The sequence below is a fragment of the Amphibalanus amphitrite genome, unplaced genomic scaffold (assembly GCF_019059575.1).
Source record: "Amphibalanus amphitrite isolate SeventyFive unplaced genomic scaffold, NRLGWU_Aamphi_draft 000202F_arrow, whole genome shotgun sequence".
Taxonomy (NCBI): Eukaryota; Metazoa; Arthropoda; class Thecostraca; order Balanomorpha; family Balanidae; genus Amphibalanus; species Amphibalanus amphitrite.
This window is the reverse complement of record NW_024881697.1, coordinates 687,686-705,867: the sequence shown is the minus strand read 5'-3', so window position 1 is coordinate 705,867 and position 18,182 is coordinate 687,686. Positions and strand designations below refer to the sequence as shown.

Below are 18,182 nucleotides of genomic sequence, written 5' to 3'. Positions count from 1 at the left end.
TCTCCCCCTCCCCAACCCCTGACCGGGCGAGGGATGAGATGTAGGTCCAACCCCTCCAACTTGTCGAGATATCCACTGAGATCATAGATTCGCCTCTTCCATCCCTGCACATGTCTGCTGCTCACTATGGTTTATATTGCCGAGCTGCACGGGGTGTCCGGAGGGATGGGCGAGTTCCAGACGGCCGGGGAGGGGGGAGGGGGGGGGGGGCTGCTGCACCGCCATCCGGCCCGTGTTATCACGAATCCATGGTGGCCTTCCGCTGACGTCATCAGTCTGGAACGCCGCGCCGCCGGCTCACTGGACACGCTAGAGTCTCCTCGCTACGGGACAAGGCCCATTGGAACCCGGACATCCAAGTACTTGACGAATGTAGAGAGTTCCCATTTTATTTTGTTGTTGTTGCTGACTAGCCTTTACGAGGCAACAGTCCACTTACATCAACAGTGTTCCATGAACGCCCCGGCTCCCCATTAGTTAAAGTACGACGCCGGTGACCGGTAGGGGCGCTGCAGTCGCCCAGCGGCCCGAGGTCGGCGCTAACCGGTACCATGACTCAGCGGCGCCCCGCCCCGGGGTAATTACGTACTGCGCAGTTGCAGCGGTCCAGACCGGGACAAAGGCCGACGGAGGAGCACGGGCTGCACTGCGTCCACCGGCCGGGTTAGTGGACAGAGCGGGTGGTCCAACAGTGTGTGGACGGTACTGAGCTCTGTCCACCGGAGCCGACCACGGCGGAGGCGGCGAATATCAGGTGAGCCGGGCCGACCCGTGTGTGTGTGTGTGTGTGGGGGGGGGGGTCTGTGTGTCCCTGTGTCTGTTGTTGAGTGTGTTTTGTGCGTCTGTGTCTATAGTCAGACAATATGTGTTTTTTGTAACGGTTTGTATGTGATTCTGTGATTCTTTGTGTGTCTTCTCTGTGTGCTAGGTACCCGTCTGAGTGTTTGGATGTCTGTGCTTATATCAATTTCAACATGCATTAACCCGCGCCCCGCAAGGGGGGCCGAAACGGCCCCCCTGTCCTTTTCCGTCGATATCTCCTAAACGCCTGGAGATATCGCCATTAAACTTTCAGGACCCCTCCGGGCATCAATGTTATACATTGTGACCATTTTTTCCAGAGGCTATGATAGGTTGGCCACAAATGACGTCAGAATGACGTCATGTTCTGCCATTTTCGACCGAAAAAAGACCTTCGTGAGAAGAGCTGTCAGGCCTACAGCTTTGAAGATGCAGAAAAATGATCAAAATATAAAAGGTGTAGAATGGACAGAACTACAAAACTGCTATCTCGGATTTTTAAATTTTTGAGTTTTGACCCCCAAAAATTGAAAATGCAATTTTTTGGATATTTTAGCAAAAAAATCCAAAAGACTTTTTGATTTTCGATAAAACGGAATATATGTGATAGTACCTACCGTCTTCTATCTACATAGGGTAGGGTGGGGTAATTTGAACATATTTTTACGTCTTCTCCGTCGTACCAAATTCCAGCTCCACCCTGGATGAAGAAAAACTGTTTCAGTAGCGCAAATGTCACTTCCTTTCACCATGCAAACCTCATTTTTGGACGAGCCGAGCATACCTTGGGTAGCATAGCCTCACTTCTCCACCAAATCACGGTGTGTTCAGATTGCGCCACCGTGGGGTAATTTGAACATACTGCCTTTACGTGCCATAAAAACGATAATCTCGCCAACACCGATGTTGTTTGATGCATAAATAAATTGGCAGAACAATTCTAAACATACTTTCATTTGAAAAATCAACAAAACAACAAGCATAACACTTGCAGAGTATCAATATCTGCATGCTGCACACCGGTCAGTTGACAGAAGTCGCCTCTCTCCAGTTAACAGAACGTCTGTCATTTCCGTTCAATAAAAACTCCCAACCTTGCTTCATCTGTTATAGTGGTGCCAATCGGAACCTGGACATTAGGAGTTCTGATTTTGTCCAATGTCCAATTTGAATTGGTTGGACAAAGGTTGGACTGGACAACATTGGACGATGGCTTACTACACTTCAGCATCTTTATGAAGTAATCGTGCAAGCATTGATCGGCGAATGGAAAGCTTAGTTAAGCTCTCAATATAATGAACACTTTTCAGCTGGTAAAACTACAATATAAACAATTTAAATGACAGCTTTGGATGCTGATCAATACGTAATTTTCGGACATATTTGGACACATGGCTGACTTAAATTTTTTGGACGGAAATTCAACGTAAATGCCGGACATAAGACGGAAATTAGACACACATTTTCTGAGACTGGCATCACATAGCTGCTGCTGCTTTGTGTCGAAGATATTGGCAAAAAAACTAGGAACGTTGTTTTTTTTCGGAGTTATATCTGTCTTTATTGAAATCCTCACACTATGTTCAAATTACCCCACGCTAAAAGTTATTTTGCCATATTTTAACACAGGTTTCAAAAGCCAATTTTTTGGGTTGAAAACACTTTATAGTTCATTGTACAACAAAAGCCGTTGCGTATAAAGTGCTAGCAATGTAATATTTTGCGCTGCAATAAAGTTGCAATGACGTGTTGTTAGGCGTTTTTACTTGTCGCGGAATGTTGCGGTTATGTAACGCTCTCCGTCCGGCGATTGCGGCTTCGCTCGGCGCTGTGGCAGGGTGCACTTGTATTTGAGCGCGGTTCGCGCGACCGCTCCGCGCGGCCACCGATGCGGGTGCCCGCGTACGTGAAACGAGTGTGCTGTCACGTGATAGGCCGAGCCGAGGTCAGGGGCTCCCGCCGGACGGTGCGTCAGTTAGTTTTCAGTACTGACTCGGACACCACCTCCCGCCGATCTCTGACCGCCGCCCATCCGATAGCCAAGCCGATTGGTTTATGGTACCATGAAGGCTGGTATACTCTGCTTTTAAAAACCTGGGATTTCGCTCCGGGTTTTTAAGCACTCATTTATTGTATCGTTAATTTTATTATCGTATGTTTTTGTTTGCCCGCACGTTTGCATAGCCCGCATATGGTCTAAAGGCAATACAGACCTATTTTTGTATACATTCTTTCAGTTAAGGGGTATATCGAGAACAGCACACTGCACAGCCACACAGGTATCTTGTACCTTCTTTGCTGACGTTAACATACAGTCCACGTTCTCTCACACGCAGCGAGCCGCCGGCAACATTATCCGGCCCGGAGGACCAAATGTTGCCGGCGGCTCGCTGCGTGTGAGAGAACGTGGACTGTATCTTTAACGTCAGCAAAGAAGGTACAAAATACCCGTGTGTCGGTTCTTGTTATACCCCTTAACGGAAAGAATGTATGCAAAATAGGTCTGTATTGCCTTTAGACCATATGCGGGCTATGCAAACGTGCGGGCAAACAAAAACATACGATAATAAAATTAACGATACAATAAATGAGTGCTTAAAAACCCGGAGCGAAATCCCAGGTTTTTAAAAGCAGAGTATACCAGCCTTCATGGTACCATAAACCAATCGGCTTGGCTATCGGATGGGCGGCGGTCAGAGATCGGCGGGAGGTGGTGTCCGAGTCAGTACTGAAAACTAACTGACGCACCGTCCGGCGGGAGCCCCTGACCTCGGCTCGGCCTATCACGTGACAGCACAGTCGTTTCACGTACGCGGGCACCCGCATCGGTGGCCGCGCGGAGCGGTCGCGCGAACCGCGCTCAAATACAAGTGCACCCTGCCACAGCGCCGAGCGAAGCCGCAATCGCCGGACGGAGAGCGTTACATAACCGCAACATTCCGCGACATTCTCCCCATCCGAAAATCGCAGGCTTCTGCGATTTTCGAACTCCCGAAACACAACACAAAGACACGTCGCTCGACACGAAACCAAAATCTGACACTCCTCGCACACCACTGTCCGGCACTCGTTCGATCACTCGCGACGCTCACTTGACGGAGCGTGATTAGGTCTCAGAATGACCAAAACGCGACCAGTCGCGCAGCACCAGCGCCGGCTGGTGATCGTGTCACCACTCAGCCTCGGTGGAAGCCTCGAGCTGCACCGATGGAGGCGTCCAGTGGACGACGAATGACCGGCGAGCGGTGCGGGTGGCGGCCGAATCGCTCAGCTCGGACTCTACCATCTCAGCAGCCCGGCACCGGAGTCAGCGAGCGACCTCCTCATGCTCCGACCGGGAAAGGAAATCAGGCATCTCTGTCGACAAAATGTGACGTAATGTGAGCGTTAAACCAACGCATAAACTGGTTGCTAAAGGGCAATGAAAGGGGACACAGAAACAGTGTACTGGCTCACGGGTGGTTGAAAAACAATCATTACTTTATCGTCTCACTTGGTGATGTGCAAAACAATGTAGGGGAACATCATGGGGTTCAGCATCAGGGCCGGAGAAACCGGGGGGGACTGAGGGGGACCGTCCCCCCCGGGCCCCATTAATTCCATTTCCTAGGGGGGACCTGGGGGGACCTAATATATAACGAAAGTGGGCCCTTCTGACTTATGTTTAAAAAAGTAATCAGCCATTTTGGCCTGTATTATGTAGTGTTTTAAATCTCCCATTCCAAGCATCGGAGCCCTATATCAGTAAGTAGATCTCAACGAGTCGTAGTCCACCACAAGCTAGTGGGCCCTTAATAGTTCCGTGGTGACCGTGAACCATCAGAGAGCCATGGGCCCTCATTGAGTCCATGTGGTCCAGGTCCAGTAGTGGACCTGTTGAAAATTTGACAGGTGTTTGCTAGACATACTTTCCTTTCACATACCTCCTATGTACAGCAACACATGAATAATTCAGTGGCGGATCCTGGGGGGGGGGGGCACGGGGTCATGACCCCCAAATGGTCTGAGAGGGTCAGTTGACCCCCCTCCAAAAGCCGAATACCTAAATGCGTTATAGACGCCGTCTTGCATGCTCAAAATCACCTATCAAACACATCTGAGCTAATACCTTTGTTTTTGTCTGGATCGTGTTGCGTGAAAAGGCGTATTGAAGGCCAGAATCTCACTCGTTTTTGTCTCAACCGTGCGAGCACCAGGGGATGATACAGGAAAACTCCAAGGGATGGTCATGAATTTAATTTATGGTGCCCCTACCTATACCCAAAATTAAAAACTCAACGGATTTCGGCCACTTAATTTTGGTGATGCGGTGTTTCCATCTTTGTTTTTTATATTGTTTATTTTATTTTTAGTGCCCCTGGGCCCTGGCAGGCCTGTGGTGCCCCTGGCCGGACTGTGGTAGCCCTGGCGGGCCTGTGGTGCCCCTGCTAGGTCGCTGGGGCCCCTGGGCCCTGACAGGACTGTGGTGCCCCTGACAGCCCAAGGTGCCCCTGCGAGGCCGGTGGTGCCCCTGGCAGGCCTATGGTGAACCCTGAGGTGCCTTCAAAAGAGGACGTGGGGCCATCAGAAGCGGCTAAATGACTGTCGGCATTGGGCCTTAAGGGAACTGCATGGGCCTCTGCTGTGACCCAAAATAAGGATCTCGAATGTCGAAATGGGACCTTCAGAGACAAGTAGGGTGTCAGGGACCCTCATTTCACCGGTATGAGGCGGTAGGCACCCAAAAAGCAGTCGGAGTCCCTCAGATGCCGGAATACTTATGCATTACTTACGCGGCATGCTTACCTTCTTACATTTTGCGCCCTCGGAGGCCAGCGCGGGATCCTCATAGGTCGATGTGAGCCCTCTGAAGCCGGTGAGAAACCTCAAAGGCCATCATAAGGCCATCGGGCCACTGGACAGTATGAGACTCAAGAGGCAATTTGGACCTTCGGAGACCGGCGTGGGCCCCAGGGACGTACCCAAGGGGGGACGGGGCGCCCCCCATTGGGGTTTCAGGAGGCCCCCGTGGGGCGCCGAAGGCCCACGGGGGCCAAAATCACGTCGGAGGCGTAAGAAATTCACGGGAATCCAAAAAATCACGTCAGGACATTCAGGGCCCTCTGACCAGCCTGACAGCTAGGGTCCTTCTTACTTCCTGAGGCCTCCTTTTCCTTCCTTCTTACTTCCTGAATAACCGCCCGCTAGTGCCTGTGTCTGACCGCTAGGGCCCCTCTGACTCCTCAGTAGAGAGGAGGCCCTCAGTAGGTAGGAGGCCCTCTGTAGAGAGGAGGCCCCCCGTAGAGAGGAGAAGGCTCTATGCAGAGAGGAGGCCCTGTATAGAGAGGAGGCCCTCTGTGGAAAGGAGACCGCCTGAAAGCAGAAGGCCCTCTGAAGAGAGGAGACCCGCTGTAGAGAGGAGACCCGCTGTAGAGAGGAGGCCCTCTGTAGAGAGGAGGACTTCCTCAGTAGAGAGGAGGCCCTCTGTAGAGAGGAGGACTCGCGCCTCAGTGGAGAGGAGGCCCTCTGAAGAGAGGAGGCCCTTTGCAGAGATGAGGTCCTCTGTAGAGAGGAGGCCCTCTGTAAAGGAGGCCCTCTGAAAGGGAGAGACCCTCGGTAGAGAGGAAGACCTCTGTAGAGAGGAGGCCTTCTGCAGTTAAGAGGCCTTGCGAAAAGAGGAGGCCCGCAGTAGAGAGGTGGTCCTCTGTAGAGAGGAGGCCGCCCCCCTCTGTGTTTTGACAAATCTTTTTGCAAATTTTTCGCGGCGCTTCGCGCCGCCGATTCATGTACGTACAGGTCAATACGAAATCATGACTGTAATTACACCAACCAACCGTGACAAATTGAATTAGAACTCATATGTGTAACTGTGAAGGAACTCCAGTTTGTACTGCCATGCTCAAAGGGTGGTAAAAATTGTGTTTTGAAGCTGTGTTTTGACAAATGCTTTTGCAAATTTTCTCGGCGCCATACACCAATCAATCAGAGAGATCGTGACTGTAATAACATCAACCGTGTCAAATTGAATCGGAATTCATATGTGTACTGTGAAGGAACTCCTGTTTGTACTAGCATGCTATAAGGGTTGTAATGTTTGTGTTTTAGAGCTGTGTTTTTACTTTTTTTTGCAAATTTTTGCGGCGCTTCGCGCCGCCGATTCATAAACAGATCAATAAGAGAGATCATGACTATATGCTACTATTGCATTAGGCTAAAAGTGAGGTAACTATATCTACTTCTGGGTTTTTAAGTACGTCGATCCCCCCCCAGTAAAAAATCCGTAGCGACGCCCCTGTATAGGTGGGTTTCACTAACTAAAACTACTAAGCCGAGTGACTAATAACGATAAAACTTCATCTTAGAAACGACGAAGATCAAATGTCATTTGATCTCGACATACTCGCTCCCTACCCCCCCCCCCCCCCCGGGCGTCAGAATTCATCCATCAGACCCGGCATGTCGGCCGACTTGTGACCCCCTCCCAAACGTTTCCCTAGATCCGCCCTTGGAAGGTAATATGATTTTGGGCCCTTTGAGACACTTGGGGCCCTTTTCCTTGAGGGCCCCTCGAGGCCTAGTCCCCCCCACCTCTGAAATCATTTCTCCAGCCCTGTTCAGCATTCGTGGCAGGTGCCATCTGAAGGGCCTGTACAGCAGTGGCAGAATCTCCTCTTTGGGTACTGCACACCCTCGAGACTCCACGGCCAACATGTCGAGCAGCACGTCACTCTCCTTGGCTGGGATGGTGTTCGGTCCAGAGTCATCGGCGGCGTTGGAGGCTGGGGAGGCTATAGACGGCACTGGCGCTCCGGCGGCCGCACAGCTTCACTGACCGCCATCAGGTTACCGGTAGGCTGCGGCCTGATGACCTCCCCACCATGCAGACGTGATGCCTTTGCCGGTGGCCCGTCATTCGTGGCTGCCGCTCTGTGGAGGGCCTTGCGACGCCGTTTCCACGACCTGGAAGAGATTGTCGGCCCTTCGGACGGTGGCAGCTCCAGTTCCGGTGGCTGCATCACCGGGTGTGGTTCCTGAGAAGGGGCCTCATCAGTTGGCGGGCTTCGGGGTGTGTCCAGATCACACTTTTGCTTCTGTTGGAGACCTTGCTGTGAGGGATGTTGTGGTTCCTCGGCTCGCCCCTGGAACCCGGCACACTCGATTGTGCCGGAGCCTATCACCGAGAGATCCGGTTCCTCGGCCACTGAGCTCTTGTTGTAGGGCGCGTCGGATCCTTCATTCAGCGGCACTCTCAGCGTCCGATCATTCTTTGGACCGTGTCCTTCGACAAGTACTGCCTCCTGAAGATGGCAGGGTTGTCTGGTGGTCTGGATGCTGTAGCGATGCTTTGACTGATGTTGTAGACCGTTCCTGACCTCTGTGTCAGTGAAGCGGTTGCCGTCCCGTTGACCTGGATCCTGGCCCAGCTGTCCAGCAGGCGATGCTGCGACAGGCTGTCCTCCAGTCTGATGATGGGAGGTGCCCGATGTTGGGGTGGGCACTGGAGCCACTGCTGGTGTCTGGTCGCGATGAAGTGAAGTGTGATGAGGGCCGTGACACAGTCTGCACGTGCCGCTCCTGCAGTCTTGGACGTAATGTCGACCCAGACACTTGAAACATGCTCCTGATTTCTTGACGATCTTCCACCGATCATCAACGGTCATCTCTTTGTATCGCGCACACCTGTCAAGACGATGTTGATACTGCTTGCAGACTGTGCATATCCATGATCTTGACGGTTGCCCCTGCACCCTCTGAGCATGAAGGACACTGGTTGTTGATTTCAGCGCGAGTGGGCCAGTATCCTCACTCGCCTTGGTGCAGGTCAATTGTACTGACTCCTCTAGACATTCCACCTCCGCCTGAAGAAATTGGAGAAATGCGGCGAACTCGCTGTCCTGGTCTCCAGCAAGTTGCCCTCGCCTTTGCCTGGCCCATTGCAGCCTCCAGGGAGCGGGAATCTTTCCCTTCAACACCGGAAGTAGGACGCTTCCGATGTTCGACACCCTCATGGCTTCCAGTGAGCGAACGCCTGTCGTCACCTCGTCCACCAGGCGCCTCAGAGATTTGAGGTTGTCCGCGCTGGTGACGGCCGGCAAGTTCAGAAGCTTGGTGATGAGGAGGTCCTTGCGGATGTCGTCCTTCCCGAACCGGCCCTTGAGGATCTCCACAGCCACCATGTAGTTATCGGCTGTCAGCGGTAGCCCCTGAATCGCACGGGCTGCAAGTCCATCGAGATGCTGACGCAGGAAGCAGAGCTTCTGAACAGAGGAGTAACCCCTGTTGGTGTGAACGTAGGCCTCGAAAATCTCCCAGAACTCTGGCCAGGCCAGCAGGTCACCTTTAAACCTGGGCACGGTGATGTCCGGCTTGAACATCGCCGGAGGCGCAGATGGAACTGGAGAGGCCTCGGCTTGCTCCGTTCGCGCCAGGAGGCGTTTCCCGAGACCGATGGCCTTATGGAGGTCTGCGATGTGCGCCGACTCATCTTCAACGCCGAGCGCCTTCAGCTCCGACTCCAGGTTCTCCAGCACTTCCAGGTGGCCCTCTCCGATCTCGATACTGTAGTCGAGCTCGTATCGCGCGATGCTGTCGCTATCTCCATGGACTTGGGAGAATAGAGACTTTAACTCGTTTGTTAATTTTGTGGCCTTTGTGCGCTCCCTAGTGCGTTTGAGTTTAAACTGTTCAATCTCAGTTACGTTACTGCCCGTCTTATTCATTTTGGATGAACTGGTTGGTTCTGGCTATTCAGCACCTGTTGATTTTATCAGTACTGCGAGCACATCCGGCCCGGAGGACCAAATGTTGCCGGCGGCTCGCTGCGTGTGAGAGAACGTGGACTGTATGTTAACGTCAGCAAAGAAGGTACAAGATACCTGTGTGGCTGTGCAGTGTGCTGTTCTCGATATACCCCTTAACTGAAAGAATGTATACAAAAATAGGTCTGTATTGCCTTTAGACCATATGCGGGCTATGCAAACGTGCGGGCAAACAAAAACATACGATAATAAAATTAACGATACAATAAATGAGTGCTTAAAAACCCGGAGCGAAATCCCAGGTTTTTAAAAGCAGAGTATACCAGCCTTCATGGTACCATAAACCAATCGGCTTGGCTATCGGATGGGCGGCGGTCAGAGATCGGCGGGAGGTGGTGTCCGAGTCAGTACTGAAAACTAACTGACGCACCGTCCGGCGGGAGCCCCTGACCTCGGCTCGGCCTATCACGTGACAGCACAGTCGTTTCACGTACGCGGGCACCCGCATCGGTGGCCGCGCGGAGCGGTCGCGCGAACCGCGCTCAAATACAAGTGCACCCTGCCACAGCGCCGAGCGAAGCCGCAATCGCCGGACGGAGAGCGTTACATAACCGCAACATTCCGCGACATTACTTGCGAAATTGATTTTTTACATTGTGAGCCAACATCTTAATTCCCTGAAAGTTTAAACCCCGTTCATATTATAGCCCTTTTAGTTACGATAATTTCCCTAATTGGTCTTATTGTCGCGTCACTTATGGATTTTCCATAACCCTCGCCCGCACATGCCATTTTCCCATCCTAGAACGCACATGGGGGGGGGGTGGTTGCCACCCCCCCCCCGCGCCATTTCGTTCCTGTTGGAGATAGAGCTTAGCAGTAAAGACCAAAAAGATTGTTTGGGAGGAGACGAATCCAATGATACCCAGTTTTACCTTCTCAGGTCAGTCATTGACCTTCCAGGTCAGGTCAAACTAAAAAATGTTGCTGTTTTGGGTCACCGTTGGATATCAAGTGTGCTGCTTATCAAATACCGATGACGATGCTGTTTTCTGGTGCCAAGCCAGCTAGAACCTCTTTGTCACACTACCCGACCAGAATTTTGCTGCTGAGGTCATTTCAGGTCAAGTTAGGTCAAGGTCAATTATATGTGTTTGTATGTCTGTGTGTGTCTGTGTGTATACTGATGTGTGCACCGATTGTTTTTGGGTCCATATTACATGAAATCATGATCTGAGAAGCTTTTACCAAAAATGCAGTCAAAAAACTTCAAAAAAAGTAAATTCAGCTTGCCTAAAACGCAATTATCTTAGGTGACCTAGGTTGACCTTGACCCTGACCTTGACCCCTGTACATCGTCGAACAACATGTTCCATGATAGGTAGGAGGTAAGACTGGCAAAAAAGGCCGAAATCAGGGTGTCAAAAGCTCATAAGGCCCATGGCAAACGCAAGATGTTGAGAATTGGCCATTTGGGTCATGACATGACCTAAAAAACAAGGTCATACCTCCGAAACAAAAAATCACAGAAACTTGAAATTTTCAGTGGACATCAAGAAAGGATAGAGGAGCAGCTATACGAAAAATCAGCCTTCTAGCTCTAAAAATGTTGAGTGCAGAGCAGAAAGACTACCTGGGGGGGGGGGGTGGCAACCACCCCCCCATGTGCGGGCGAGGGTTAATTTTGTGTTATTCATACTATGTTCAAATTGCCCCACATGTTCAAATTACCCCACCCTACCCTACCAAATTTCAGATCGATATCTCCTTTTTTGGCGAAGTTATAGCGAAAAAACTATTCAAAAATGATGACGTCAAATTCTCAAACTCAATTTTTTGGCAATTCTGGACCACGTAGGGCAAAACAAAGACCATCATTGAACTCCCCGTGACGAGCTGCATTGAATGGATACCCATTTTATGCAAAAATATCAACTTTGAAATTTGACCTAATTTGACCTGACCTTGACCCGACCTTTTCCTGGCCTTCACCGGAACATAGTCTAAACTGACCCCAAAGGCTGCCTGACCCACATAATCGCATTTGTCATGTAAAATGGACCATAAAACATGTATCGCACGACACTTTCATATTGTGACCCCCAGTGACCTGACCTCTGTGACCTGACCTGGTATCAGTGACCTCAGATAGCGAAGTATGTGTTTGACGAACAACGTAACATCGATGGTTCTCACTAACTTGCCAATTTACTCGATTTCACAACACATTTCTTGAAATGCCTGTGAACGGTGAAAATCTAACCTTTGACCTGACCTGTGACGTCATCGGTTTGACCTAAGTCAATGAAATTTGGTCACAAGGTAGTTCCCCGATGGAGCTATCGAACGCCGTTTGATTTTGAAAATCGGCCGAAAATTTCCGAGATCTTAGGGGGGCCGAAACGGAACCCCCCACTACAGGTGGTAGGGTCCGCCGGTAGCCCTACGGGGCGCGGATTAACCCTCGCCCGCACATGCCATTTTCCCATCCTAGAACGCATATGGGGGGGGGGGGGTGGTACGACCCCCCCTCGCGTTTGGCCCCTGATTGAGCTAGAGCTTCGCGGAAAAAACGAACGTGCTGCCCGTCACGAGACAAAGCCTATGATACCCAATTTTTAGGTCCTAGGTCATCGGGTGACCTACCAGGTCAGGTCAATGACCCGAAAACCGGGAAAATCGGGACCTGTTAGAAAGTCGTAAAGTGTGGCTGCTATGTGGTTTTCCGGGGTGCTGATCACGAATATCGTGTTAGTTTTGATCAGAGATAATGTCTTTAAGCATTTAGACCAGGTCGGGTCAGGTCAGGTCAACCGGTTGAGGTTGTGACGGGTATTCGTAATAGGTGTCAACCGCCTCGGACAGCTTCGTAACATGTTACGAAGGCACCAAAACTACTTCGTAAATGTTCAAATGGTTGCTAAATTCGAATTCAGCTCCAAAAACTAGCCTAAACACATGTAAAACTCGAAAAAGTGAACCGAGGTCACCCGAGATCAACAAAGGTCAATGACCTGACCTGACCTTCAGGTGACCTTGACACCCACCCTAATGGATGGGAGCAACGTCAAATCACATGTTTGAACGTGTGAAACCACGAAAAGCTTGCAAACGCGCGGCTAATGCGAGCCGACATGCGCCGAACCGCGATTTCGGCCAAACATGGTCACAGAAAAGAGGTCACAGGTCAAAGGTCATTAGGGTCAGGGTCATGAAATTTTCAGGGTAGGTGTAAAATTGATCAATGCGAGGGTACTAAAAGTTTCGTCGCGATCGGCCGCTTTTTACGTGAGATATTCGCGAAAAATATTAGGGGGGGTTGCATCAACCCCCCCTGTGCCGGCGAGGGTTAAGCTAGATCCAATTTCTTTGCATGAGAGGACTCAGAATTGACTATGCTATCAAACTGCTATCTCGGATTTTCGACATTTTGAAACTTTCGAAAATTGTATATAATAAATTTCAAAATTTATATTTTTACATTTTTTCAATTTTTTTTTTTTTACTTTTCGAAAAAAAACCGGAATATATGTGATAGAACGCATTATTGTGACCAACTCTAGCAAGTTTTAGCTAAATACCTTCAAAAATGGCCAAGTTATACGCATTATTGCAAAAAATTAACAATTATTAATTTTTCAAATCAATTTTTCAGCACGAATTTAACATCGTACGCCAATATAAATGGCACCATCGTGTTCCTGAGCTCAAACTGCATCCAATATCCACCTTTTTGTTGAAAAATTTTAATTTAAAAATTTGACCTTTTTTGACCTGAAAGTGACCTGACCTAAGCTAAATTTGGCTCAAAATGACCTCGAATGACACAGACGACATCAAATTCGAAATGTTTGGCCTAAATGGACCATAAAACATGTGTCACGTGACCGACGGATGATATAATATTTTCGTGACCTGTGATGACCTGACCTTGACCTGAAAATCAAATTACAAGTTTGGTACCCTCAGAGTATCTAGAGCATCTGTTCACGAGTGTGTGAACCAAAAATGAGCCTGATCTGACTTGTAAGTCGGCGGCCAGAGCCCAAAACGTGAAGAAGCCAAAATGCTAATAATTTTTACTTTGACCTGACCTGTGACGTCATCGGTGACCTCGAGGTCAATGAAATTAGGTTTCGCTCGACAGTTTTTCCGGGGCTATCAGACGCTGTTTGAATTTTGACGATCGGCCCAGTAGTTTCGGAGTTAGGAGGGGGGCTATTCATAGCCCCCCCCAGTAGGGCGTGTTATACGCAGACCCCAGTGGGGCGCGGGTTAACATAAGCCCTATGGGCGTTGCATGGAAAGAATGGGACCAAAAGTCGGCAATGCCCCCCCCCCTTAATTGAAGGTGTTCCGCGCTACTGGGGAGGGGGCAAATGTCCCGCAGTGGCTGCCAGTTGCCCCTGGGGCATTCCACGTCAAATCGAACAAAAATCGGCTGTTTTGCACCTTACCATCAGCGATTTCATTATAAATTTGTGAGCGAGTTCCTGTGTCGCCCCGAACATTACATTGATGTTTTTTGCACATTCTGACCACAGGTCTTCTAAATATAGGGCATCGAATTTTTACAAAATGTTGCATCGCCCGTGTTTACACTGTTCTTAGTCTAATATCGTAGAGAACATCCAGCGGCGTATCCACAATCTTGAGATTACCTTTACCTTAGGGTACCCAGTGGAAACTTTTTAGCCCGCGCCCTGGTGGGGGGGGGGTATTCCCCCCCCGTTCCAGTCGTTTCGCATTATCTCTCAAACTAATGCGCCGATCGCCGCGAAAATTTCAGTACCTCTTGTAAATCGATTTTACACCTAGTGATCTTTTTCCACAGCCTATGATAGGTTGGCCCGCGCATGACTGGGGGGGGGGCTCTACAGAGCCCCCCTCATGTTTTTCAGCAATATCTTCTAAACCGTTTGACGGAACAACACGAAACTTGCGGTACCCTCAGAAGCATCAATTTGACACCTTGTGTTAAACTTTCAACTTTCTAGCTACCATAGTTTAGCCGAAAATCACGTCAGTGTGACGTCGTGTCGGCCGATTTTCATGCTAAATACTGAAATAGGGGAGAGTGGGGCAAAGCGGCCACCCTAACGCTTCTCACGATGCCAACCCTTGATTTTTAAATTTGGAAAGATTCTTTGTATACCAATGTGATCCCTATAAAGTTGCCTTCTATTTCAACTGCGTTTTATTTCCAAAGGCGTTCACATATGAAAGATATTGACAAAACTTTGAACCTATGCATATTGGCCACTTTGCCCCATACCCTGGGGCAAAGCGGCCACCGGCGTATTCTCAAGTCCCGATATGAGAAACAAAATAGTTGCCTCGTGTACGACTAGGGTATTTGATGGTGACAAGGTTAAGCGAGGATGGATGTTTACTTTATCATCTTCCACCTGTAGGTAAACAAAGGAAGGATTTTCATGAAAAAAAAAACATTTAATTGCATTATTTGGTAACTCAAGCAACTGAAAAGTGGCCAAGATGAATGCATGACGACACATTTGAATATAAATAAGGTTTTTATCGAGATGGAAGCAACTTATGGCCAATTGGGGGGTGGCCACTTTGCCCCGGCCACTTTGCCCCGCGCGTACCGTCCGAGACAAAAATATTCCAGCTTAGCTATTAGTGGGGTAAAAAACATTAAAATTGGTAGAATACATGTACGATAACCATGCAATGCATGGACAAGACGGCCTATGAAAATTCCAAACGGTTATGGAATAACATAACATTTAAAAATTGTAAACATAGTTGGTAATCTGGCAAGAAATGCTTTTCCGTGTTTCACAGAACAATGGTGATGGGCCTGAAACTCCGGTCTGGCTCATTAGAACGACCGTGAAGAGAAGTATAATTGGAAACCATGAATTGGAACTGACGCCAGCTATGAAGGGCTAAAACGATGGATGGCCGCTTTGCCCCGGGTGGCCGCTTTGCCCCACTCTCCCCTACAGCAAACGCTCTCAAGAGCTCAGTTTTAAAGCTAGATCCATTTTCTTTGAATGAGTGGACTACAAATCCACGTAGCTATTGAACTGCTATCTCGAATTTTCGGAATTTAAAAAAAAAAAAATGAAAAATATTTATTTACAATTACAAAAATATATTTTTCGATTTTTTTCAAAAGTTTTTGACTTTTCTCAAACACCGGAATATATGTGATAGAACCCACAATGATGAACTACATTTGCAAGTTTTAGCCCAATATCTTCAAAAATAGCCAAGTTCATGGTGTGTCAAAAGTGGAAATAGCCGCCCGGCTTTAGTTCGCCAGCCTTGTCAATAAATGGCAGTACCACAATATGGGCAGCGGATCGTGCAATTGACGTCAAATTTTCGTTATCTGCTAAGAATTGAATGGCGGATCCTTTCATGCAAGAATCAAGTAAATCGGTCCACAACTTTTCTAGCAACAGAGATATGAAATCAAACACCCTGCCAGAGCGGCGGCGCGGCGGCCGGCGGCAGCCGTTACGCGCCGCCTGGGAGACTGGCGGCGCTGAACGGTTCAGAATTGGCACTGCACTAAAACCTGTTAACTGCTTGGAATAGTTATCATAGCAAAATTTTCATTCAAGTGAGGAATAACCAAGGGCAGGAAGTATGTATGCTTGTATGCGTACTATGTAAGCCAAGAAACTGCATTAGCAGATACTCGCTAATATTAGATCCAGCCAAGTCCAAACGCATTCCAGGTGATGTGTTTCTGATGGGTCAACAATATTTATCGTTCGAGGGCGGACACAGTTTTAACAATACAAAAAATGTTTTTGCACAGCTCTATTCCTTGAATAATTCTCTTCAACGCCTCATTCCTAGTTAAGCGAATTAGCCCACCCTGGTTGAATAAATAAGCCGATTTCGCCACAAGGTCGGGGAAAACCGACCGAAAAAGGCCGCGCTCAACGTTAATTTTGGCATGGAGACTCTTAACCCGCGCCCCGTAGGGCTACCGGCGGACCCTACCACCCGTAGGGGGGGGGGGGGGGCGTTTCGGCCCCCCCTAAGATCTCGGAAAGTTACCGGCTGATTTTCAAAATTCAAACGGCGTTCGATAGCCCCACCCGGGAACTACCTTGTGACCAAATTTCATTGACCTAGGTCAAACCGATGACGTCACAGGTCGGGTCAAAGGTCAGATTTTCACCGTTCACAGGCAATTCAAGAAATGTGCTGTGAAAGCGAGTAAATTGGTAATTTATTGAAAACCATCGATGGTACATTGTTCGTCAAACACATACTTTGCTATCTGAGGTCACTGATACCAGGTCAGGTCACAGCGAGGTCAGGTCACCGGGGGTCACAATATGAATGTGTCGTGTGATACATGTTTTATGGTCCATTTTACATGACAAATGCGATTATGTGGGTTAGGCAGCCTTTGGGGCCAGCCTAGGTCACGTTTTTGTGAAGGTCAGGTCAAGGTCAGGTCAAATTAGGTCAAATTTCAAAGTTGATATTTTTGCATAAAATGGGTATCGATTCGATGCAGCTCGTCACGGGGAGTCTAATGGTGGTCTTCGTTTTGCTCTACAAGTTCTAGAATTGCCAAAAATTGAGTTTGAAAATTTGGCGTCATCATTTTTGAACAGTTTTTTCGCTATAACTTGGCCAAAAAACGAGGTATCGATCTGAAATTTGGTATGTAGATAGAAGATGGTAGGCACTATCACATATATTCCGGTTTTTTTCGAAACTCAAAAACTTTTTGGATTTTTTTTGGCGAATATATCCAAAAAATGCTTTTTTGATTTTTGGGGGTCAAAACTCAAAAATTTCAAAAATTCGAGATAGCAGTTTTGTAGCCCTGTCAATTCTACACCTTTTATGTCTTGATCATTTTTCTATATCTTCAAAGCTGTAGTCCTGACAGGTCTTCTCGCGAAGGTCTTTTTTCGGTCGAAAATGACAGAACATGACGTCACTCTGACGTCATTTGTGGCCAACCTATCATAGCCTCTAGAAAAATTTTTGGTCACAATTTGTAACATTGATGCCCGGAGGGGTCCTGAAAGTTTGGTGGCGATATCTCCAGCCGTTTAGGAGATATCGACCGAAAAGGACAGGGGGGGCCGTTTCGGCCCCCCCCCTACGGGGCGCGGATTAACCCGCGCCCCGTTGGGCTCTGCCGAGCAACGCGCCCGGTTGGGGGGGGGGGCCATTTTGGCCCCCCCCCCTAAGATCTCGAGAACCACGCAACATAGCGACAAGCGGTAAACGGCGTTGGATAGCCCCAACGGGGAACTACCTTGTGACCCAATTTTATTGACCTAGGTCAAACCGATGACGTCACAGGTCAGGTCAAAGGTCCAATTTTCACCGTTTACAGGCACTTCAAGAAATGCGTTGTAAAATCGAGTAAAATGCATTTCATTGAAAATCATCGATGGGGAAATGTTCTTCAAACACATATTTTGCTATTTGAGGTCACTGATACCAGGTCAGGTCACAGAGGTCAGGTCACGGGGGGGTCACAATATGAAAGTGTCGTGTGATACATGTTTTATGGTCCATTTTACATGACAAATGCGATTATATGGGTCAGGCAGGCTTTGGGGCCAGCTTAGATCACGTTTTGGTCAAGGTCAGGTCAAGGTCAGGTCAAGGTCAGGTCAAATTAGGTCA

General features: G+C 48.8%; 1 protein-coding gene across 2 annotated transcripts in view; it reads left to right on the top strand.

Annotated features, from left to right (window-relative positions):
• The first annotated feature begins 593 nt into the window (after nucleotides 1-593).
• Nucleotides 594-18,182, top strand: part of LOC122384907 — a 100,047-nt gene continuing 82,458 nt past the window's right edge. The window contains exon 1 of one of the 2 annotated variants that reach the window (XM_043372716.1): nucleotides 594-754. The gene's annotated coding sequence lies outside the window, so the exon portion shown is untranslated. The remainder of the gene's footprint in view (nucleotides 755-18,182) is intronic. The other variant, XM_043372718.1, reaches the window with a different exon arrangement.